The sequence below is a fragment of the Manis pentadactyla genome, chromosome 12 (genome assembly GCF_030020395.1).
Source record: "Manis pentadactyla isolate mManPen7 chromosome 12, mManPen7.hap1, whole genome shotgun sequence".
Taxonomy (NCBI): Eukaryota; Metazoa; Chordata; class Mammalia; order Pholidota; family Manidae; genus Manis; species Manis pentadactyla.
Genome location: NC_080030.1, coordinates 32,703,239 through 32,720,257, shown reverse-complemented (window position 1 = coordinate 32,720,257; position 17,019 = coordinate 32,703,239).

The following is a 17,019-nucleotide window of genomic DNA, read 5'->3' as shown; positions in this document are numbered from 1 at the left end:
TTTTGATAGGAGAGGGGGCAAATGTCAGCCTGCTTCTGACTGTCAAATAGCTTCTAGTCAATCAGGTGGCAAAGGACTGTTGCAGGGACCCAGGTCCCTAACAAAGAACAATCGTGAGTACTTAAGGGGGTGCGAGGACTATGAGGTCAGGCGCATTGAGCTGTTACTATAGTAGCAACGGGGACACCGTCCTGTGTGGTCCTGGAGTTGGGCATGCCGGGCGATGTCCTTCCTGGGCAACCGCCTGGCCATCCTTTCCCGGCAGCTCAGTTGCTGGGTCAGGTCCGACTACAAGGACAAGGGTTATCACTAACAATGCATTCACAGTTCCTACTTTAAACAGTTCATCTGGAACAGTAATATATTAGTATAATAAATACATTGTAACCCTCACTTTATTGCCAGAGTATGCAATTGAACTCTACAAAGTTTAAAACTCTTGTCTACAGTTAATAAGTGGTGATATCAGTTGTGTATGTTCAGGGGTAACTTATTTATGCTAAAACCAGATATTCTTCACTTTTATATAGAAGTACTTTTAATTGGACCATGAAAAATTCCTACTTAAATTATCCCTCAGTATTACCTCCCAAATCTTGGTTAAACATCAGCTAATTACAGAGCCAATGAATAGATATATTTACTGCCATCAATCCAAGGTCCAGTCAAGAAACTTGCTATTATGGTTTCACCATTTCTGGCAGGATCCCCCTTTGCTGTCTGCAGGAGAAGTTTCTCCAGCCAAAGGCCTGGCTTGCTGAGTCCTGGAAAGGGAGGCACCACACTGCTGCTGCCCAAAGAGAGAAGTTTCCAGAAGCCACCACATTCTCCTCACCACCGGGCAGAGAGGGTAGATCCTGAGTGAGACCGGCTCCCAGGAAGTTGGTACAGACATCAGTGGCGTCTCCTGCCCAGCAAAGCTGCTGGGAATGCAGACACCCCAGAACATTTACAGCACTTGCTAAGAGGGTTCAGAATTTCCTGCGTACACTGACCTTCAAAGATTGACCCCAAATAGCCCACTATTGGGTATGCTTCCAAATCAGAGTGCTTTTTTAATGGAACATGTGGGTTTAAGAGTGGCGCATGAGCAGTTGTGCTTGATGTCCTATAGCCAGTTTTCATTTCCTGATCAGTGTCTTTTCAGTGGAGTTTTTAAAATGAGTCCAGCTTTTTCCGGTCAAGTTTCCACAACACTTGGGCTCACCTGTCTGCCGAGGGCAGGGTTGGTGAGCACCGTTCACAGTTCCTCATGAGTGAGGACAATTACCCATGCCACACAGGTTTGACCCTGACCCACACCTCCTTCCCCCATAGCTGTCCATGTTCCAATCATACCATGGAGACCTGTCAGGCTCCGCAGAAAATGCCAGTCTTGTCTTTCTCCAGCTTTTACCCAGTCTGGATATCCAATCCGTTGGCTATGCATGCAGTTATCAACTCACCCTTCCTAAAATGGATTAACATGGAAGCTCATCACGTACATTCTTTGTCAGCCTCATGCTGGCTCTGAGTTGTATGTCTGTCTGCCACCGTTGACCTCTTTGGACTGTAATATTTGCAGGGCAGGTGCTGGGTCCCTGCCATGCCTGTTGTGCAAAGCTCAGCCCCACATTCCTTCCTTCTGGTTGGTCACTTTCAGCTGGGCTGCCTGCTTTTGTCTGGATGATGAGAATGCACACAGAGCTACCAGGCAGGGAGCAGCAAGTGCAGACCTGTACGTGACTCTTCTCAGACTGGAGAGGTGCATGTACAACCCCCAGCATTTCCGTTTATCCTCAGCCCGCGTTGTTCCGAATGGATTGAAGGCACCATCTTGGAACATGGATTGCAGCAATGAGGGAGAGGCCAGCCTTCTCAGAACCTCTCACAGAGCAGAATTACTCCTTGGTGACACACGGTTCTATAGTTGTGTGTTTTTATCTATTTCTGTCTTTTAGCTCACTTACCATGTGTCCTCTTCTTGTTGCCCTTCCAAGGTTTTTTATTCTTATATCACCATCTCCAAATAACAGCTCCTTTAACTTTTTTTTTCTGTCCAAGGTGCTCTATTAGTTGCCTATCAAGCACGATCTTCCCTAAGCCTCAAAACCACCTGTGCTGTTGGGTGGTGGGAAGGGGCATTTGAATGGGGTGGGAGTACCTTGGAGGGTCAGGGAGGCTGAAACACGTCTCACTCAGGCCTCCTGTGGCCGGACAGAACAGACACCCCATGGTCTGTAGGAGGGACAGCAGTGAACCGTGGTGCCAGTCAGGCCCAGTAGATGGTTGTCAGGGAGTGCTGAAGACGTCTGGGTAGGGGACCTCCTGCTTCGAAACAGCCCTGGGGAAGGCTTTTAGGAAAGCTGCAAGCTCAGGGACATCTCAGAAAGGCCTGGGGGCTGCGCTAATTGAGGGAGGGGAAAGCCACCACCCTGCTTATCCAGAACTTGGCTTTAAATCAGCAGATGGAAAATTGGGGATTTCAGTGCCAGTGTTCTAGGCTCTGCTAATATTGTTCCTGGGTCAAATGCTCTGCTTGATTATTGGGTTTAAGTGAAATCCCAAAATGTCCACCACTGCTTTTCCAAGACCATAATTAAGTTGGATTTTCAAAATGAATGGTCTTTCATAGAATGTTGCTGTCAGAGAAAAAGGGTTTCTACAGTTTGTTTTCCTCTTGTGGGAAAGTGCTAGGGATGCTTTGCTGTGGAACAAGCACAACAGAATAGACCCAGTTTGAGTTACTGTGACGAAGCTGTGTGTCCGTTGCATTATCTGGGGACAGTGTGTAATCCGTAGTGACAGTCATGGGACACCGAGATGCCCTGAGGCTCCGACTACCTGGCAGATTTTGTTATATTCTCTTGGGGGATAATTTAAATACTATAGAGGTTTGTTGATTGCTGAGGACTTCTGGGTCTTGAGCAGTTTTACTGATAATGTAGATGAAGTAAATCATTCCTTTTCAAAGGTTCTTGAATTTTTTGATCACGGCAGCACGTTCAGCCTATTTTTTTTTTTTGTTTTGAGTGAGGAAGGCTGATGTACACCCAGGCAACACCACTGTGATGATGGCGCTGTTAAATAATACAATATTTTGGGTCTCAGGGTTATATTATGTGGGGATAAAACTCAGTTTTTCATTAGATAAAACACTTATTTATGCCTCCTCAGTTACTTTGCCAATGAAACTAGTAACCGTGGTGGGTGATCCACAAGCTACATACACTTCATGGTCCCTGATAAAGTCACATTACTGTGTTTCACAGAATTTCTACAGCAGTGTGCGGCTTATTCAGTAATGCTGACAGGAAGATGAGATTGGACAAGAATAGAACTAGGTGGTTTTGTTGATTATAGCTTTTTATCATCAACGGAGAATGGGTCTGGCCTCACTTGGCCCTTTGGTTTGACTTGATTCACTCCATCTTCCCTTCTTGAAGCAGTGACTGCCCTCTGCCAGCTCTGGGGCTGAGAGTCCTCCCCTGGGAACACGCTGTCACTTGCCAGTTCCTGCATGTGTGGCATCACAGAGCTTCGCTCCAGCAAAGCCCTGAATGGCGTCTTTGTAATACCCTGCAAGATATTTAAGATGAGTAGGAAAGAATGCCTTTAAAGAGAGGAAAATTAAAGGACCAATAATAAAGGATCTTCACAAGTCCCTATTGCATCTTTTAAAAACAAGTACTGATGTATTTAGGTCTAACCTGTCAAGGTCCACAGGAAGTTGCCAAGCTCCTGCCCTGCCCATCCCTGGGCATGGGAGCCAGGCTGGAATCTCAGTCCGAATTAATGAATCTGCTTCTGAGTCGAGGAGGGAGTGAATAAACCACAGCTGTGAGTCTCAGGTCCCTGGGGATTTGTTGCGAACTTAACCAGTGTAGAGTCTCTGAAATTATTTGATTTGGGAACAGGATAAAAAATTGATAATATCTAATTTGCAGATTAGCCCTGGAGGGGAAAATACTAATTTCAAATATCATTCATCTTCCTTTTTATCTAGTCTCTTCAATCTGTAATGAAATTAACTGAGGACTCGGTCCAGCTTGAGGAAAACTCAAAGGAATTTGCACATTGAACTGGCAAATTAATCTGTGAATGGCCCACAGTTCAGCATTTATTTAGTCAATGTTCAGTGAATAATAAAGTTTGAAAGCACAGTTTTTAATTTGTCCATTTATTCATTGAAATATATTCAATTAAGGCTACACCTTGAGATTTATTTCTCATTTCCAAAATCATGAATTTTCAACCTAATTGAAATTTTTTCTCTTACTAAAACCTGAACTATTCAAGTAAATGTATTTAAAAGTTAAACTTAACAAACTGGTTTGGAGGGAGAATTAGAGCAGGGCTCAGGTAAGATAAAAATATAGATTCAGTTCAGTGGAAGAGTTTATCATGGAATGCTCCCAAAAGAGTTATGCAACTAATATAATATGAGATATTATCCAAAAAATAGAGAGATAAGCTATTAACATTACACATCAAAATAGGATTTCAGAATCTGGGGATCATTACAAAAATTTCTGCTCTTTGGGTATATGATATATGGGACATAGTTACTGCATATTATATCATCCTGACATTCTTGTGAGGCCAAGGGCATTATCAGTTCTTCAATTTATTCAATAAGTGGTGAGGCCACATAGAAACCTATAATAATATTTATTGCATGAAATTAGGTACCAGTCTACTAAGCTTGAATCTGGCTGTATTGCTTATCATCTTTGAGAAGTCAGGCAAATCACTTGAACTCTTTGAGCCTTAGTTTCTTCACTTGTATAGTGGGGATGACAATAATAAGTAAATGGCAGGGCAACTTCCAGGTTTCAATGACTTAATATATGTAAATTGACTGGACTGATGCCTAGTACTTAGAAAGCACTATTAAAGACTTGTTGTCATAGACACTTGCTATGTACAGACTCTGTTCAAGGTATTGAAATGGGTAAGATCAAGTCACAACCTTCAGGAGCTCATGGTATGGTCATGGAGGAAAGCATGTTAACAATGACAAATAATAGCATCATAAATTTCACAACAGAAGTCCAAATGAAACACAAAGTTGGGAAAACTTTGCCTGGAAAGGTAAAGGAAGACTTTTACAGCGTGGAAGAGAAAGTCAGCCTTGTGTATGCAGAAAGCAGAAATTGCTTGTCCATGCTCACATGTTGAGGAAAACAGGTGGCAATCACTCAGTGATATTTAATAAATAATTGACTGAGTGATGAACAAGTGGATACATGGAATCACAAATAGACATGTGCTCATACAGCCACAATGAGAGGAGGAGCTCCCTGGCTAGATTCTGGGAGAATTCCTGTGATTAGGGTTAAAGAAAACACATTTACCTCTGATCCACTCCAGATCAGATATTTAGAGCTTGAAAAGATATTAGAGATAATTTCAACAGAAACTCAGGCCTCCCAAAACTTTAAGATCAAAGAATTCATGGTGAGGACAAGACCAGTGTTCTCTCTACTACATCATGTGACCTCTCAATAAGTTTCTCTACCATAAATGATTCCAATTGGAGAAATGAGTTGCCATGGGTCAGAAAGGCTCAATAATGAAAGAAAAAAGACAGAAAGAGCTGGGGCGGATGAAGGATAAGATGTTCTAAAAGACTTAAGAGAAAGGAGGCCTGAGTAGAGACTTGCAGGGAGAGGGAGTTTTTAGGGGACCATTTTCTGAAATGACACTAATCATGAATCACTCACGCTGCCCTGCTTTTATGGGGAAGGAACAGAATGTGTCTTCTGTGTTCTGTTCTTAGAACTCTATCTTGGGATGACTTACATTCTGGGAAGATAAAGGAGACAAACCTGCCCCTGACCTTTAGGTTTTCATTCTAATTAGGGATACTGGTGCCCTGTGCTGATGGCAAGGCTTGTGGGATATCCTGTGGCACATTTGGAGATGCCCTTTGAGCTCTGCTGATTTGTGAAAGGCCTCCGGGTGGGAGGAGGGAGACGAGAGGGTCCAGGACACACAGGAGAGCAAGCAGCACAAAGGAACTTGCCTCCAGGCTCTTGGAGTTCTGTTTGGATGCCTGAAAACTTTCTGCTGAAAGTCCTAAATGCAGAAGTCAAGGCTGCGCCCTGGAGCAGCCTGGGCTGTTCCTCATGTGGAGCGGGCTCCAGTCCAGTAAAAACCTCCTGAGAAAATGATGGGCTGGCACAGTTGCCCACATCATACTGTGCCAGCAGGACATCATAAGTCAAACCAAATGGGTGAGCTTTCACCTCCTATATGTCATTATACTCATGTAAGAAAAAAGACATTTTGATACTAAAAATGGAGGAAGTTAATCAGAAAAAAATAAGATGATACCTTATGCCTATATTTAGCTTTACAGAAAACTCAACACTGTTATTATTTTTTTCTCATTTTACTATGAACCGATAAACATTTGGCAAGGGTTTTTGTATCTGATCTCAGGACCCAAAGTTCAGATGCAAGAAGGATCTTGTATCTCCTCAGCCTGACTGTCAGCGGTAACTATTCGCAGCCAAATGCAACTATTCAGAACTGAAGGGCTCTGATCCACAGACACATGAGTCTCTCTTCCTGATTTTCCTCCTTCCCTGGAAACACTTCTATGTGTTCACTTTACCCAAATCTTGGAAACCGAGAGTCCTGCTCCCTTGCTGGCATGTTCTGCTGGCCTCCCATCCTCCACGGAGGCAGGATAAGTAGTGGAGGTGGTCTAATAGCTCCCAGGACCTGCATCTGTAAACGCTAAGCTGGGCCCATCTTAGCTGTCTGCACACTCTTTCCACCGCAGCTCCCAAAGGTAAGGTCAGCAAAACCGCACGCGGAAAGCCTGACTTCCGTCGGCAGGTTCCCAGCCTTGGGGCTGAGCAGTGCCTTGCACGTGCTTCTGCAGTGCGTTGAAAGCCTGTGCCCAGATACGTCCGGGCTCTGTTGTCTCCTCATGATGATACTGAGAGGTTTTGGAATTAAACTCGATCTTTCATCTTGTTCACATGCAGCTATTTTTTTTTTTTGTAATCTCTTGTGATTTACTTGAAGTGTATCCTCAACTTCTTCCTTTGTTTCCTGATTTGAGGGATACTGGAGTTGAGACAGAAGTGCCTTTGCATATTGATTGAGTCGTTACTTACAGACCAGGATCCAGGACCCGTACATGCGCCTCCTGCTGTAGGACTGTTCAGTTCCGCACATGTGGCCTTTGTCAGCCTCCAGCGCACAGAACGCTCTTGTTTGCACAGGTATAGTATAAGGTGACAGTGATTAGAGACAAATGCGTTAATAAGAGGCAAATACAGTATGAACAGGGCTTAGATCAGTGGGGTTACTTCTGTACTCTTTAGCTTCAATGATACAATTAAATGCTCTTTTGTTTGGTGTTTGAAGAACCTATTCAAGAACATACTTGAGATGTGTAAGTAATTGGAGTCATTGAAATATGCTTATTTTTCAGCCTTTATTTTTTGAGGCAGGCACAGTATAAAGGCCACAAACTACTTAATGGATCAACAAACATCTGTTAGTGTACTGCATTATGTCAGGGACTGTCTATAAGATGGACGGATACTCCCACGGTCACCCTTGACTTGGTAAGGGACAGGTGGTATTGGCGATGATGTCGCAACTGTGAATTCCACGGTAGCCATTTCCATACCTCTACTAGGTGGGCTGGCTCACATGGAGAAGAAGGCAAATGTAGCTGGCCCTGTTCGGAGTGAGGAAATCTCTACACTTGGAGACAGTCTGCATTCATAGAGACTGAAGGATGTCTCCTACTCATGTGATGTGTCTGGGGGCATTCATTCAGTCATTCTTTTTTTATCCAATAAGTATTTCTCAAATGCCTACCAGTTTTTGATTGTTGGGGACACAAAAACAAAAGCTATGTTCAAGTCTAGTAAGAAGACAAGAGCATACATTACTTAATCTTGTAAGTACTTACTAGAAGTGAGCATGGAGGGAACCAAGAGAGCATTGAAGTCTGGAGGATCGGTGTCAATCAGGCAGGAAGAATGTGCACATGAGAGACGGGCTGGCACAAAGGTTTTGGGTCTTAGAATTTCTTTTTCTAAAAACTTATTCTTATGTCTTATATTCCAAGAACTGCTTGAAGTGATAGGCTCTTAGATTTGGAAAGCACGGCTGAGCACATTCAGCCCCACGCGGTAGGAATTCAAGCTAGACGGGAGCACTGCTCCGGGTCTCTGGACATTTCCTGGAAGAAAACACTGCACAGTCCTGTGTGACAATCCATTGACCTTTCCCTCAAGCACAGGGAAGGTTTAGGGTGGCTGAGTAAATGGATACAGGGTGACTGCGGTTGTGACTTTCATGTATGTCCTCTGGGAGGAAATGGGACCGAGTGGTCCTCAGACGTTGGCAGTCGGCCGTACCTAACAATGAGGCCTCCCTGTGTGCCCCAGTCCATACCCTCCACGTGTTCAACTCTGAATGTTCCAGGTGTTGGCCTGCACGTGTCTCAGCTTGTTTTTGCCTCATTCCCTTTTTACTAATTCCCGTCAGGCTCTGCTTTGTGCGGAGGCTTGTTACCAATCATCACCTTCCTGCTCCGACCAGGCCTCTTGAAGACACAGCTTCCGTTGCAAGCCTTGCGGGCGAGGCCACCTCTCACCGGTTCATTCCACGGGGCTGGGAGGGGGGGCAGGGTCCTCTCTGCTCCTTCTGGACCACTGTCTGTCTCTCTGCCATAAAATAAACAAGCAAAGCCAAACAGATGACCCCACCAGCACCCTTGAAGCGCATGCCATCAGATTGCTCCGGAGCCGGCGTCTCTTCCCTGACATCATCCACCCTTCTCCCTGGGTAGGGCCGGAGTCCAGGGCAAACATCTCTGTCCACCAACCCGGTCCTCGTTCCTGGGGACTTCCACATCCGGGTGAAGGGTCATCAAATACCTGCCCCGCAGCTCATTAGTTCCCTCACCTCCAATGCAAATTTTCCTTCTTCCACTTCTGCCATCCATGTCCATGACTATTTCCTTGTACTTATTATTACCAATAACCACTCTCCCTACAAAATCTTTAATTAAAGTATTCTCTGACCCAATGTCTTATCTTTCCAGCTCACTTACTCTGGGGCTTCTACACCAACATGATTTCACCTAAACTGATAACTCCGATTCATGTACCCTCCCCTTTCTGTCCATCTTATGGCACCTCCCACTGTGCCGCTCACCCGGCTTACCCTTCACAGTCTCTTACTATAGTGCCTCTATTGCTACGTGCTCAGTACTCTTGTCCCTCCAGCCCTCCATTGCATTCTTCAAGTAAAATCACCGTTTTGGTTAAATCCAACTCTAGTAACTGTGTGTCCATACCTGACTAGTTGCATGTGGCCTGGGAAAAAGTATCTAATGATCCTTCTGGTGGTGAGAAGATGGTCTCACTTCAAATTTCTTTTCACAAATGGGAGGTGAGTACTCAGCACTGGCTGGCAGTGCGGTACATCTCCCACCCCATCCAGCCTCCCCTCCTGACGTCCAGTTCACACCTGGTCCTCTGTTCAACAGCCCCTCTCTCCTTCTCACTTTCAGATGAAAATACAGAAGCGAGTTATAGGGACGTGGCTCCTGCTCTCATCACAAAGCTGCCCCCTTGTACTTATATGCCAAGGGCTGGTTATATGCCCCACGCTTTGCAGCCCGGCCAGTGACTCAGCCAGAGCCTTGGAGCCCCTTGGCGCCTCCCTCTCTCTCACGGTCCTCTAACGTTCATGAATCTACCTTCAAAACATACTCGATACCATCAGTTCCCGCCTTCTGTCCTATGCCAGTCCAAGCACCTTTGTGTCTCATTGAGCCATTTGTTGTCTACTGAAGTGGCCAGAGTCAGATTTGCCTGACATAAATCCTGTAACACCACAGGCTCAAACAAAACAGAAGTTTATTCTTTAACACGGAATTTCAGAGGCAGGGCATCCTTCTACCTTCTGCTCTGCCATCCAAGATGTCCAAGCTGCCCATGTCACTCCAGCCAGCCGTTGCTTTCAGCCCCCTGACCACAGCCAGGACAGCCGGTGGAGCAAACAGGGAGTGTGCCGCACACCCGTCTGCCTCTCCAGCAAATCCCCACCTCCTGATCACACCCCACCCGAAGTCCTCTCTGAATGAGGACAAAGGACAATAGTTGTCTTCTCTTGCTGTCTAGAAAACTGCTGAATTTTTATACAAAGTAAGAAAAGGAGGAGAGCTGTGGGTGGGTACTAGCAAGGCTTGACACACCTGCATAGTCACCGCCCACTTCTGTTTATGCCGTCGCCAATCCATTCTCCATACAGCAGCCAGTGTGATATCTCACAGCACAAATCACAACATGGTACTTTCTTCCGTAAACTATTAGGCAGTTTCCCAACACCCTTAAAATGAAATCAAAAGTCTTTACCATGTCTGTCTTGGTTCTTTATGATCTGCTCCCCAAACAACCCTAGATGCTAACTCCTCTGTTATTCTTCTCGGTCCTCTCTCCTTTCTACCCATATTGTGTGACACACAAACTTATATCCACATCTGGCCTCTGCACTTGATTTTTCTCCCACACATTTTCCTCTTCTCTTCGGCTATATTGCTGCTGCCCTCCCCCGTCTGAGAGGGCTTCCGTACACGCACCATCCAGTAACGCCCACCCTCTCCTCCATCCGCCCATGTTTTTCCTCCATCCATCTGATCATATGTTTCTATTTGTTTGCTCGTCAATGTCTGTCATCTATACTTGCTCACTGGCTCCCTAAAGGCAGCATCCACCTGTCTTGTTCACCACATATCCCGGTTCCAACTGTGCAGGAATATAATAGGATCTAGAACATTTTTTTTTTTAATGAAAGAGGTAATTCTATGTTGAAGTGTTGGTTTTACTTTATTTGTAAAATACAAATATGATGTTAGCAGAATATATCTGTAATTTAGGAAAAGCTTCAAAGATAACCTTTTTAATGTCTTCATAATATACGATAGTCTTTGCAACATCATATATACGGCAATTGAAAACTTTCCCAACTTCAGCTCAATTAATGTCTTTCCTTGCAGAAATGAGGTTTATGGTACTAATAGATAAGAGGTTGTCCACGAGTTTACTTGTGTATATTGACTTTCTGGAAGTCTTCAGAAATAATACAACTAGTAGTTTGAAGAATATTGTTGAATACTTATCAACTGAATACATATATTTTTTTTTTTTTTAATAATTATTTTTTATTGAAGGGTAGTTGACACACAGTATTACATTACATGAGTTTCAAGTGTACAACACAGTGGTAGAACATTTATATACATAATTCTAGGTTCCAGCTATCACCCTACCAAGCTGTTACAATATCTTGACTATATTCCTTATGCTATACATTACATCCTGGTTACTAATTTATTTTGCCATTGGAAGTCTGTCCTTTTTTTTTTTTTTTTTTTTTTTTTGTGAGGGCATCTCTCATATTTATTGATCAAATGGTTGTTAACGACAATAAAATTCTGTATAGGGGAGTCAATGCTCAATGCACAATCATTATTCCACCCCAAGCCTAATTTTTGTCAGTCTCCAATCTTCTGAGGCATAACAAACAAGTTTTTACATGTAGAACAAATTCTTACATAATGAATAAGTTACATAGTGAACAGTACAAGGGCAGTCATCACAGAAACTTTCGGTTTTGCTCATGCATTATGAACTATAAACAGTCAGTTCAAATATGAATACTCATTTGGTTTTTATACTTGATTTATATGTGGATACCACATTTCTCTCTTTATTATTATTATTTTTAATAAAATGCTGAAGTGGTAGGTAGATACAAGATAAAGGTAGAAAACATAGTTTAGTGTTGTAAGAGAGCACATGTAGATGATCAGGTGTGTGCCTGTAGACTATGTGTTAATCCAAGCTAGACCAGGGCAATAAAACATCCACGTATGCAGAAGATTTCTCTCAGAACGGGGGGGTGAGGTTCTAAGCCTCACCTCTGTTGATCCCCAATTTCTCACCTGATGGCCCCCCTGCGACTGTGCCTGTCTTAGGTTGTTCCTCCCTTGAGGAATCTTACCCGTCTCTGGCTAACCAGTCATCTTCCGGGGCCATACATGGAAATGTGAAGTTGGTAAGTGAGAGAGAAGCCTTATTGTTTGAAAAAGTTAGCTTTTTACTTCTTTGCATATTTATGCCCTGTGGCTTCTATGCCCAGCATTTGTCTTGAGATATCTTTACCACTTGGAAGAATTATGATACTCGGTAAATTTGATATGAGGCACGAATTCTATTTAAGGGTTGTAATTAGGAAGGAAGAAGAAAAGCTATAGAAGTAGCAGGCGGAAGAAAACATGGGAAGATTGATTATTTCTTTGATATATCTTCTTGTAGAGTAACTTCAGCATGTATAGGTTTTAAGCTACTACTTAAATTGCACACACACATTAACATAATAGGAGTATAGTTACATAACCAAGGCATATCTGTAATTACCAGCCATCTGCAGTGAAACCAAGAAAACCAGTTAGGCACCTTAGGCATTTGTGAAAACTTATCTATGATATGGTGGATATTGTCCAAATGAACTTGAACAGTCTGAGAGAAATCAGACAAATTAAAACAACCCATTCCTGGGGACTGTTCACATGCCATATGTTCTTTTAACAATAAATAGTTTGTAGTTGTAAGACTTTGGAGCGCTACAATTTGCACTTCTCCAAATTCTTGGTTGAGTTCCAACAGTATAGATCCAGTCCAATTTTGTTGTTTTACTGTATGCACAGGCCAGCTTAGATATCTCCTTCCTCATTCCCATGGCAAGTCCAGGAACTGGTGGGATGAGTGCATCTACAGCTGTAGCAGTGCGTGGATCTTTGTTGGGGTTTTTTGATGATCATCTTCTGGCATGAGTCTTCCAGAGAGTGCAGATGTTGGAAGTTCTTTTTCATATCGTATCTTAGTTCATTTTCGGGGTAGCCAAATTAGGCTTTGATCCTCTGTGTAAACACAAACAGACCCTTTGCCTACACTTTTATATGCCCTTTATACCCTTGTGTAGAACTCGTTGGAGGTTACCACACAGGAACTGCCCTTTTTTTTTTTTTTTTTTTTTTTTTTGCTATCACTAATCTACACTTACATGACGAATATTATGTTTACTAGGCTCTCCCCTATACCAGGTCTCCCCTATAAACCCCTTTACAGTCACTGTCCATCAGCATAGCAAAATGTTGTAGAATCACTACTTGCCTTCTCTGTGTTGTACAGCCCTCCCTTTTCTCCTACCCCCCCATGCATGTTAATCTTAATACCCCCCTACTTCTCCCCCCCTTATCCCTCCCTACCCACCCATCCTCCCCAGTCCCTTTCCCTTTGGTACCTGTTAGTCCATTCTTGAGTTCTGTGATTCTGCTGCTGTTTTGTTCCTTCAGTTTTTCCTTTGTTCTTATATTCCACAGATAAGTGAAATCATTTGGTATTTCTCTTTCTCCGCTTGGCTTGTTTCACTGAGCATAATACCCTCCAGCTCCATCCATGTTGCTGCAAATGATTGGATTTGCCCTTTTCTTATAGCTGAGTAGTATTCCATTGTGTATATGTACCACATCTTCTTTATCCATTCATCTATTGATGGACATTTAGGTTGCTTCCAATTCTTGGCTATTGTAAATAGTGCTGCAATAAACATAGGGGTGCATCTGTCTTTCTCAAACTTGATTGCTGCATTCTTAGGGTAAATTCCTAGGAGTGGAATTCCTGGGTCAAATGGTAAGTCTGTTTTGAGCATTTTTATGTACCTCCATACTGCTTTCCACAATGGTTGAACTAACTTACATTCCCACCAGCAGTGTAGGAGGGTTCCCCTTTCTCCACAGCCTCGCCAACATTTGTTGTTGTTTGTCTTTTGGATGGCAGCCATCCTTACTGGTGTGAGGTGATACCTCATTGTAGTTTTAATTTGCATTTCTCTGATAATTAGCGATGTGGAGCATCTTTTCATGTGTCTGTTGGCCATCTGTATTTCTTTTTTGGAGAACTGTCTGTTCAGTTCCTCTGCCCATTTTTTAATTGGGTTATTTGTTTTTTGTTTGTTGAGGCGTGAGAGCTCCTTATATATTCTGGACGTCAAGCCTTTATCGGATGTGTCATTTTCAAATATATTCTCCCATACTGTAGGGATCCTTCTTGTTCTATTGATGGTGTCTTTTGCTGTACAGAAGCTTTTCAGCTTAATATAGTCCCACTTACTCATTTTTGCTGTTGTTTTCCTTGCCCGGGGAGATATGTTCAAGAAGAGGTCACTCATGTTTATGTCTAAGAGGTTTTCGCCTATGTTTTCTTCCAAGAGTTTAATGGTTTCATGGCTTACATTCAGGTCTTTGATCCATTTTGAGTTTACTTTTGTATATGGGGTTAGACAATGGTCCAGTTTCATTCTCCTACATGTAGCTGTCCAGTTTTGCCAGCACCACCTGTTGAAGAGACTGTCATTTCGCCATTGTATGTCCATGGCTCCTTTATCAAATATTAATTGACCATATATGTCTGGGTTAATGTCTGGATTCTCTAGTCTGTTCCATTGGTCTGTGGCTCTGCTCTTGTGCCAGTACCAAATTGTCTTGATTACTATGGCTTTATAGTAGAGCTTGAAGTTGGGGAGTGAGATCCCCCCTACTTTATTCTTCTTTCTCAGGATTGCTTTGGCTATTCGGGGTCTTTGGTGTTTCCATATGAATTTTTGAATTGTTTGTTCCAGTTCATTGAAGAATGTTGCTGGTAGTTTCATAGGGATTGCATCAAATCTGTATATTGCTTTGGGCAGGATGGCCATTTTAACGATATTAATTCTTCCTAGCCACGAGCATGGGATGAGTTTCCATCTGTTAGTGTCCCCTTTAATTTCTCTTAAGAGTGACTTGTAGTTTTCAGAGTATAAGTCTTTCACTTCTTTGGTTAGGTTTATTCCTAGGTATTTTATTTTTTTTGATGCAATTGTGAATGGAGTTGTTTTCCTGATTTCTCTTTCTGTTGGTTCATTGTTAGTATATAGGAAAGCCACAGATTTCTGTGTGTTGATTTTGTATCCTGCAACTTTGCTGTATTCCGATATCAGTTCTAGTAGTTTTGGGGTGGAGTCTTTAGGGTTTTTTATGTACAGTATCATGTCATCTGCAAATAGTGACAGTTTAACTTCTTCTTTACCAATCTGGATTCCTTGTATTTCTTTATTTTGTCTGATTGCCGTGGCTAGGACCTCCAGTACTATGTTAAATAACAGTGGAGAGAGTGGGCATCCCTGTCTAGTTCCCGATCTCAGAGGAAATGCTTTCAGCTTCTCGCTGTTCAATATAATGTTGGCTGTGGGTTTATCATAGATGGCCTTTATTATGTTGAGGTACTTGCCCTCTATTCCCATTTTGCTGAGAGTTTTTAACATGAATGGATGTTGAACTTTGTCAAATGCTTTTTCAGCATCTATGGAGATGATCATGTGGTTTTTGTCTTTCTTTTTGTTGATGTGGTGGATGATGTTGATGGACTTTCGAATGTTGTACTATCCTTGCATCCCTGGGATGAATCCCACTTGGTCATGGTGTATGATCCTTTTGATGTATTTTTGAATTCGGTTTGCTAATATTTTGTTGAGTATTTTTGCATCTACATTCATCAGGGATATTGGTCTGTAGTTTTCTTTTTTGGTGGGGTCTTTTCCTGGTTTTGGTATTAGGGTGATGTTAGCTTCATAGAATGAGTTTGGGAGTATCCCCTCCTCCTCTATTTTTTGGAAAACTTTAAGGAGAATGGGTATTATGTCTTCCCTGTATGTCTGATAAAATTCCGAGGTAAATCCATCTGGCCCGGGGGTTTTGTTCTTTGGTAGTTTTTTGATTACCTCTTCAATTTCGTTGCTGGTAATTGGTCTGTTTAGATTTTCTGTTTCTTCCTGGGTCAATCTTGGAAGGTTATATTTTTCTAGGAAGTTGTCCATTTCTCCTAGGTTTCCCAGCTTGTTAGCATATAGGTTTTCATAGTATTCTCCAATAATTCTTTGCATTTCTGTGGGGTCCGTCGTGATTTTTCCTTTCTCGTTTCTGATACTGTTGATTTGTGTTGATTCTCTTTTCTTCTTAATAAGTCTGGCTAGAGGCTTATCTATTTTGTTTATTTTCTCGAAGAACCAGCTCTTGGTTTCATTGATTTTTGCTATTGTTTTATTCTTCTCAATTTTATTTATTTCTTCTCTGATCTTTATTATGTCCCTCCTTCTGCTGACCTTAGGCCTCATCTGTTCTTCTTTTTCCAATTTCGATAATTGTGACATTAGACCATTCATTTGGGATTGCTCTTCCTTTTTTAAATATGCTTGGATTGCTATATACTTTCCTCTTAAGACTGCTTTTGCTGTGTCCCACAGAAGTTGGGGCTTAGTGTTGTTGTTGTCATTTGTTTCCATATATTGCTGGATCTCCATTTTGATTTGGTCATTGATCCATTGATTATTTAGGAGCGTGTTGTTAAGCCTCCATGTGTTTGTGAGCCTCTTTGCTTTCTTTGTACAGTTTATTTCTAGTTTTATGCCTTTGTGGTCTGAAAAGTTGGTTGGTACGGTTTCAATCTTTTGGAATTTTCTGAGGCTCTTTTTGTGGCCTAGTATGTGGTCTATTCTGGAGAATGTTCCATGTGCACTTGAGAAGAATGTATATCCCGCTGCTTTTGGATGTAGAGTTCTATAGATGTCTATTAGGTCCATCTGCTCTACTGTGTTGTTCAGTGCTTCCGTGTCCTTACTTATTTTCTGCCCAGTGGATCTATCCTTTGGGGTGAGTGGTGTGTTGAAGTCTCCTAGAATGAATGCATTGCAGTCTATATCCCCCTTTAGTTCTGTTAGTATTTGTTTCACATATGCTGGTGCTCCTGTGTTGGGTGCATATATATTTAGAATGGTTATATCCTCTTGTTTGACTGAGCCCTTTATCATTATGTAGTGTCCTTCTTTATCTCTTGTTACTTTCTTTGTTTTGAAGTCTATTTTGTCTGATATTAGTACTGCAACCCCTGCTTTCTTCTC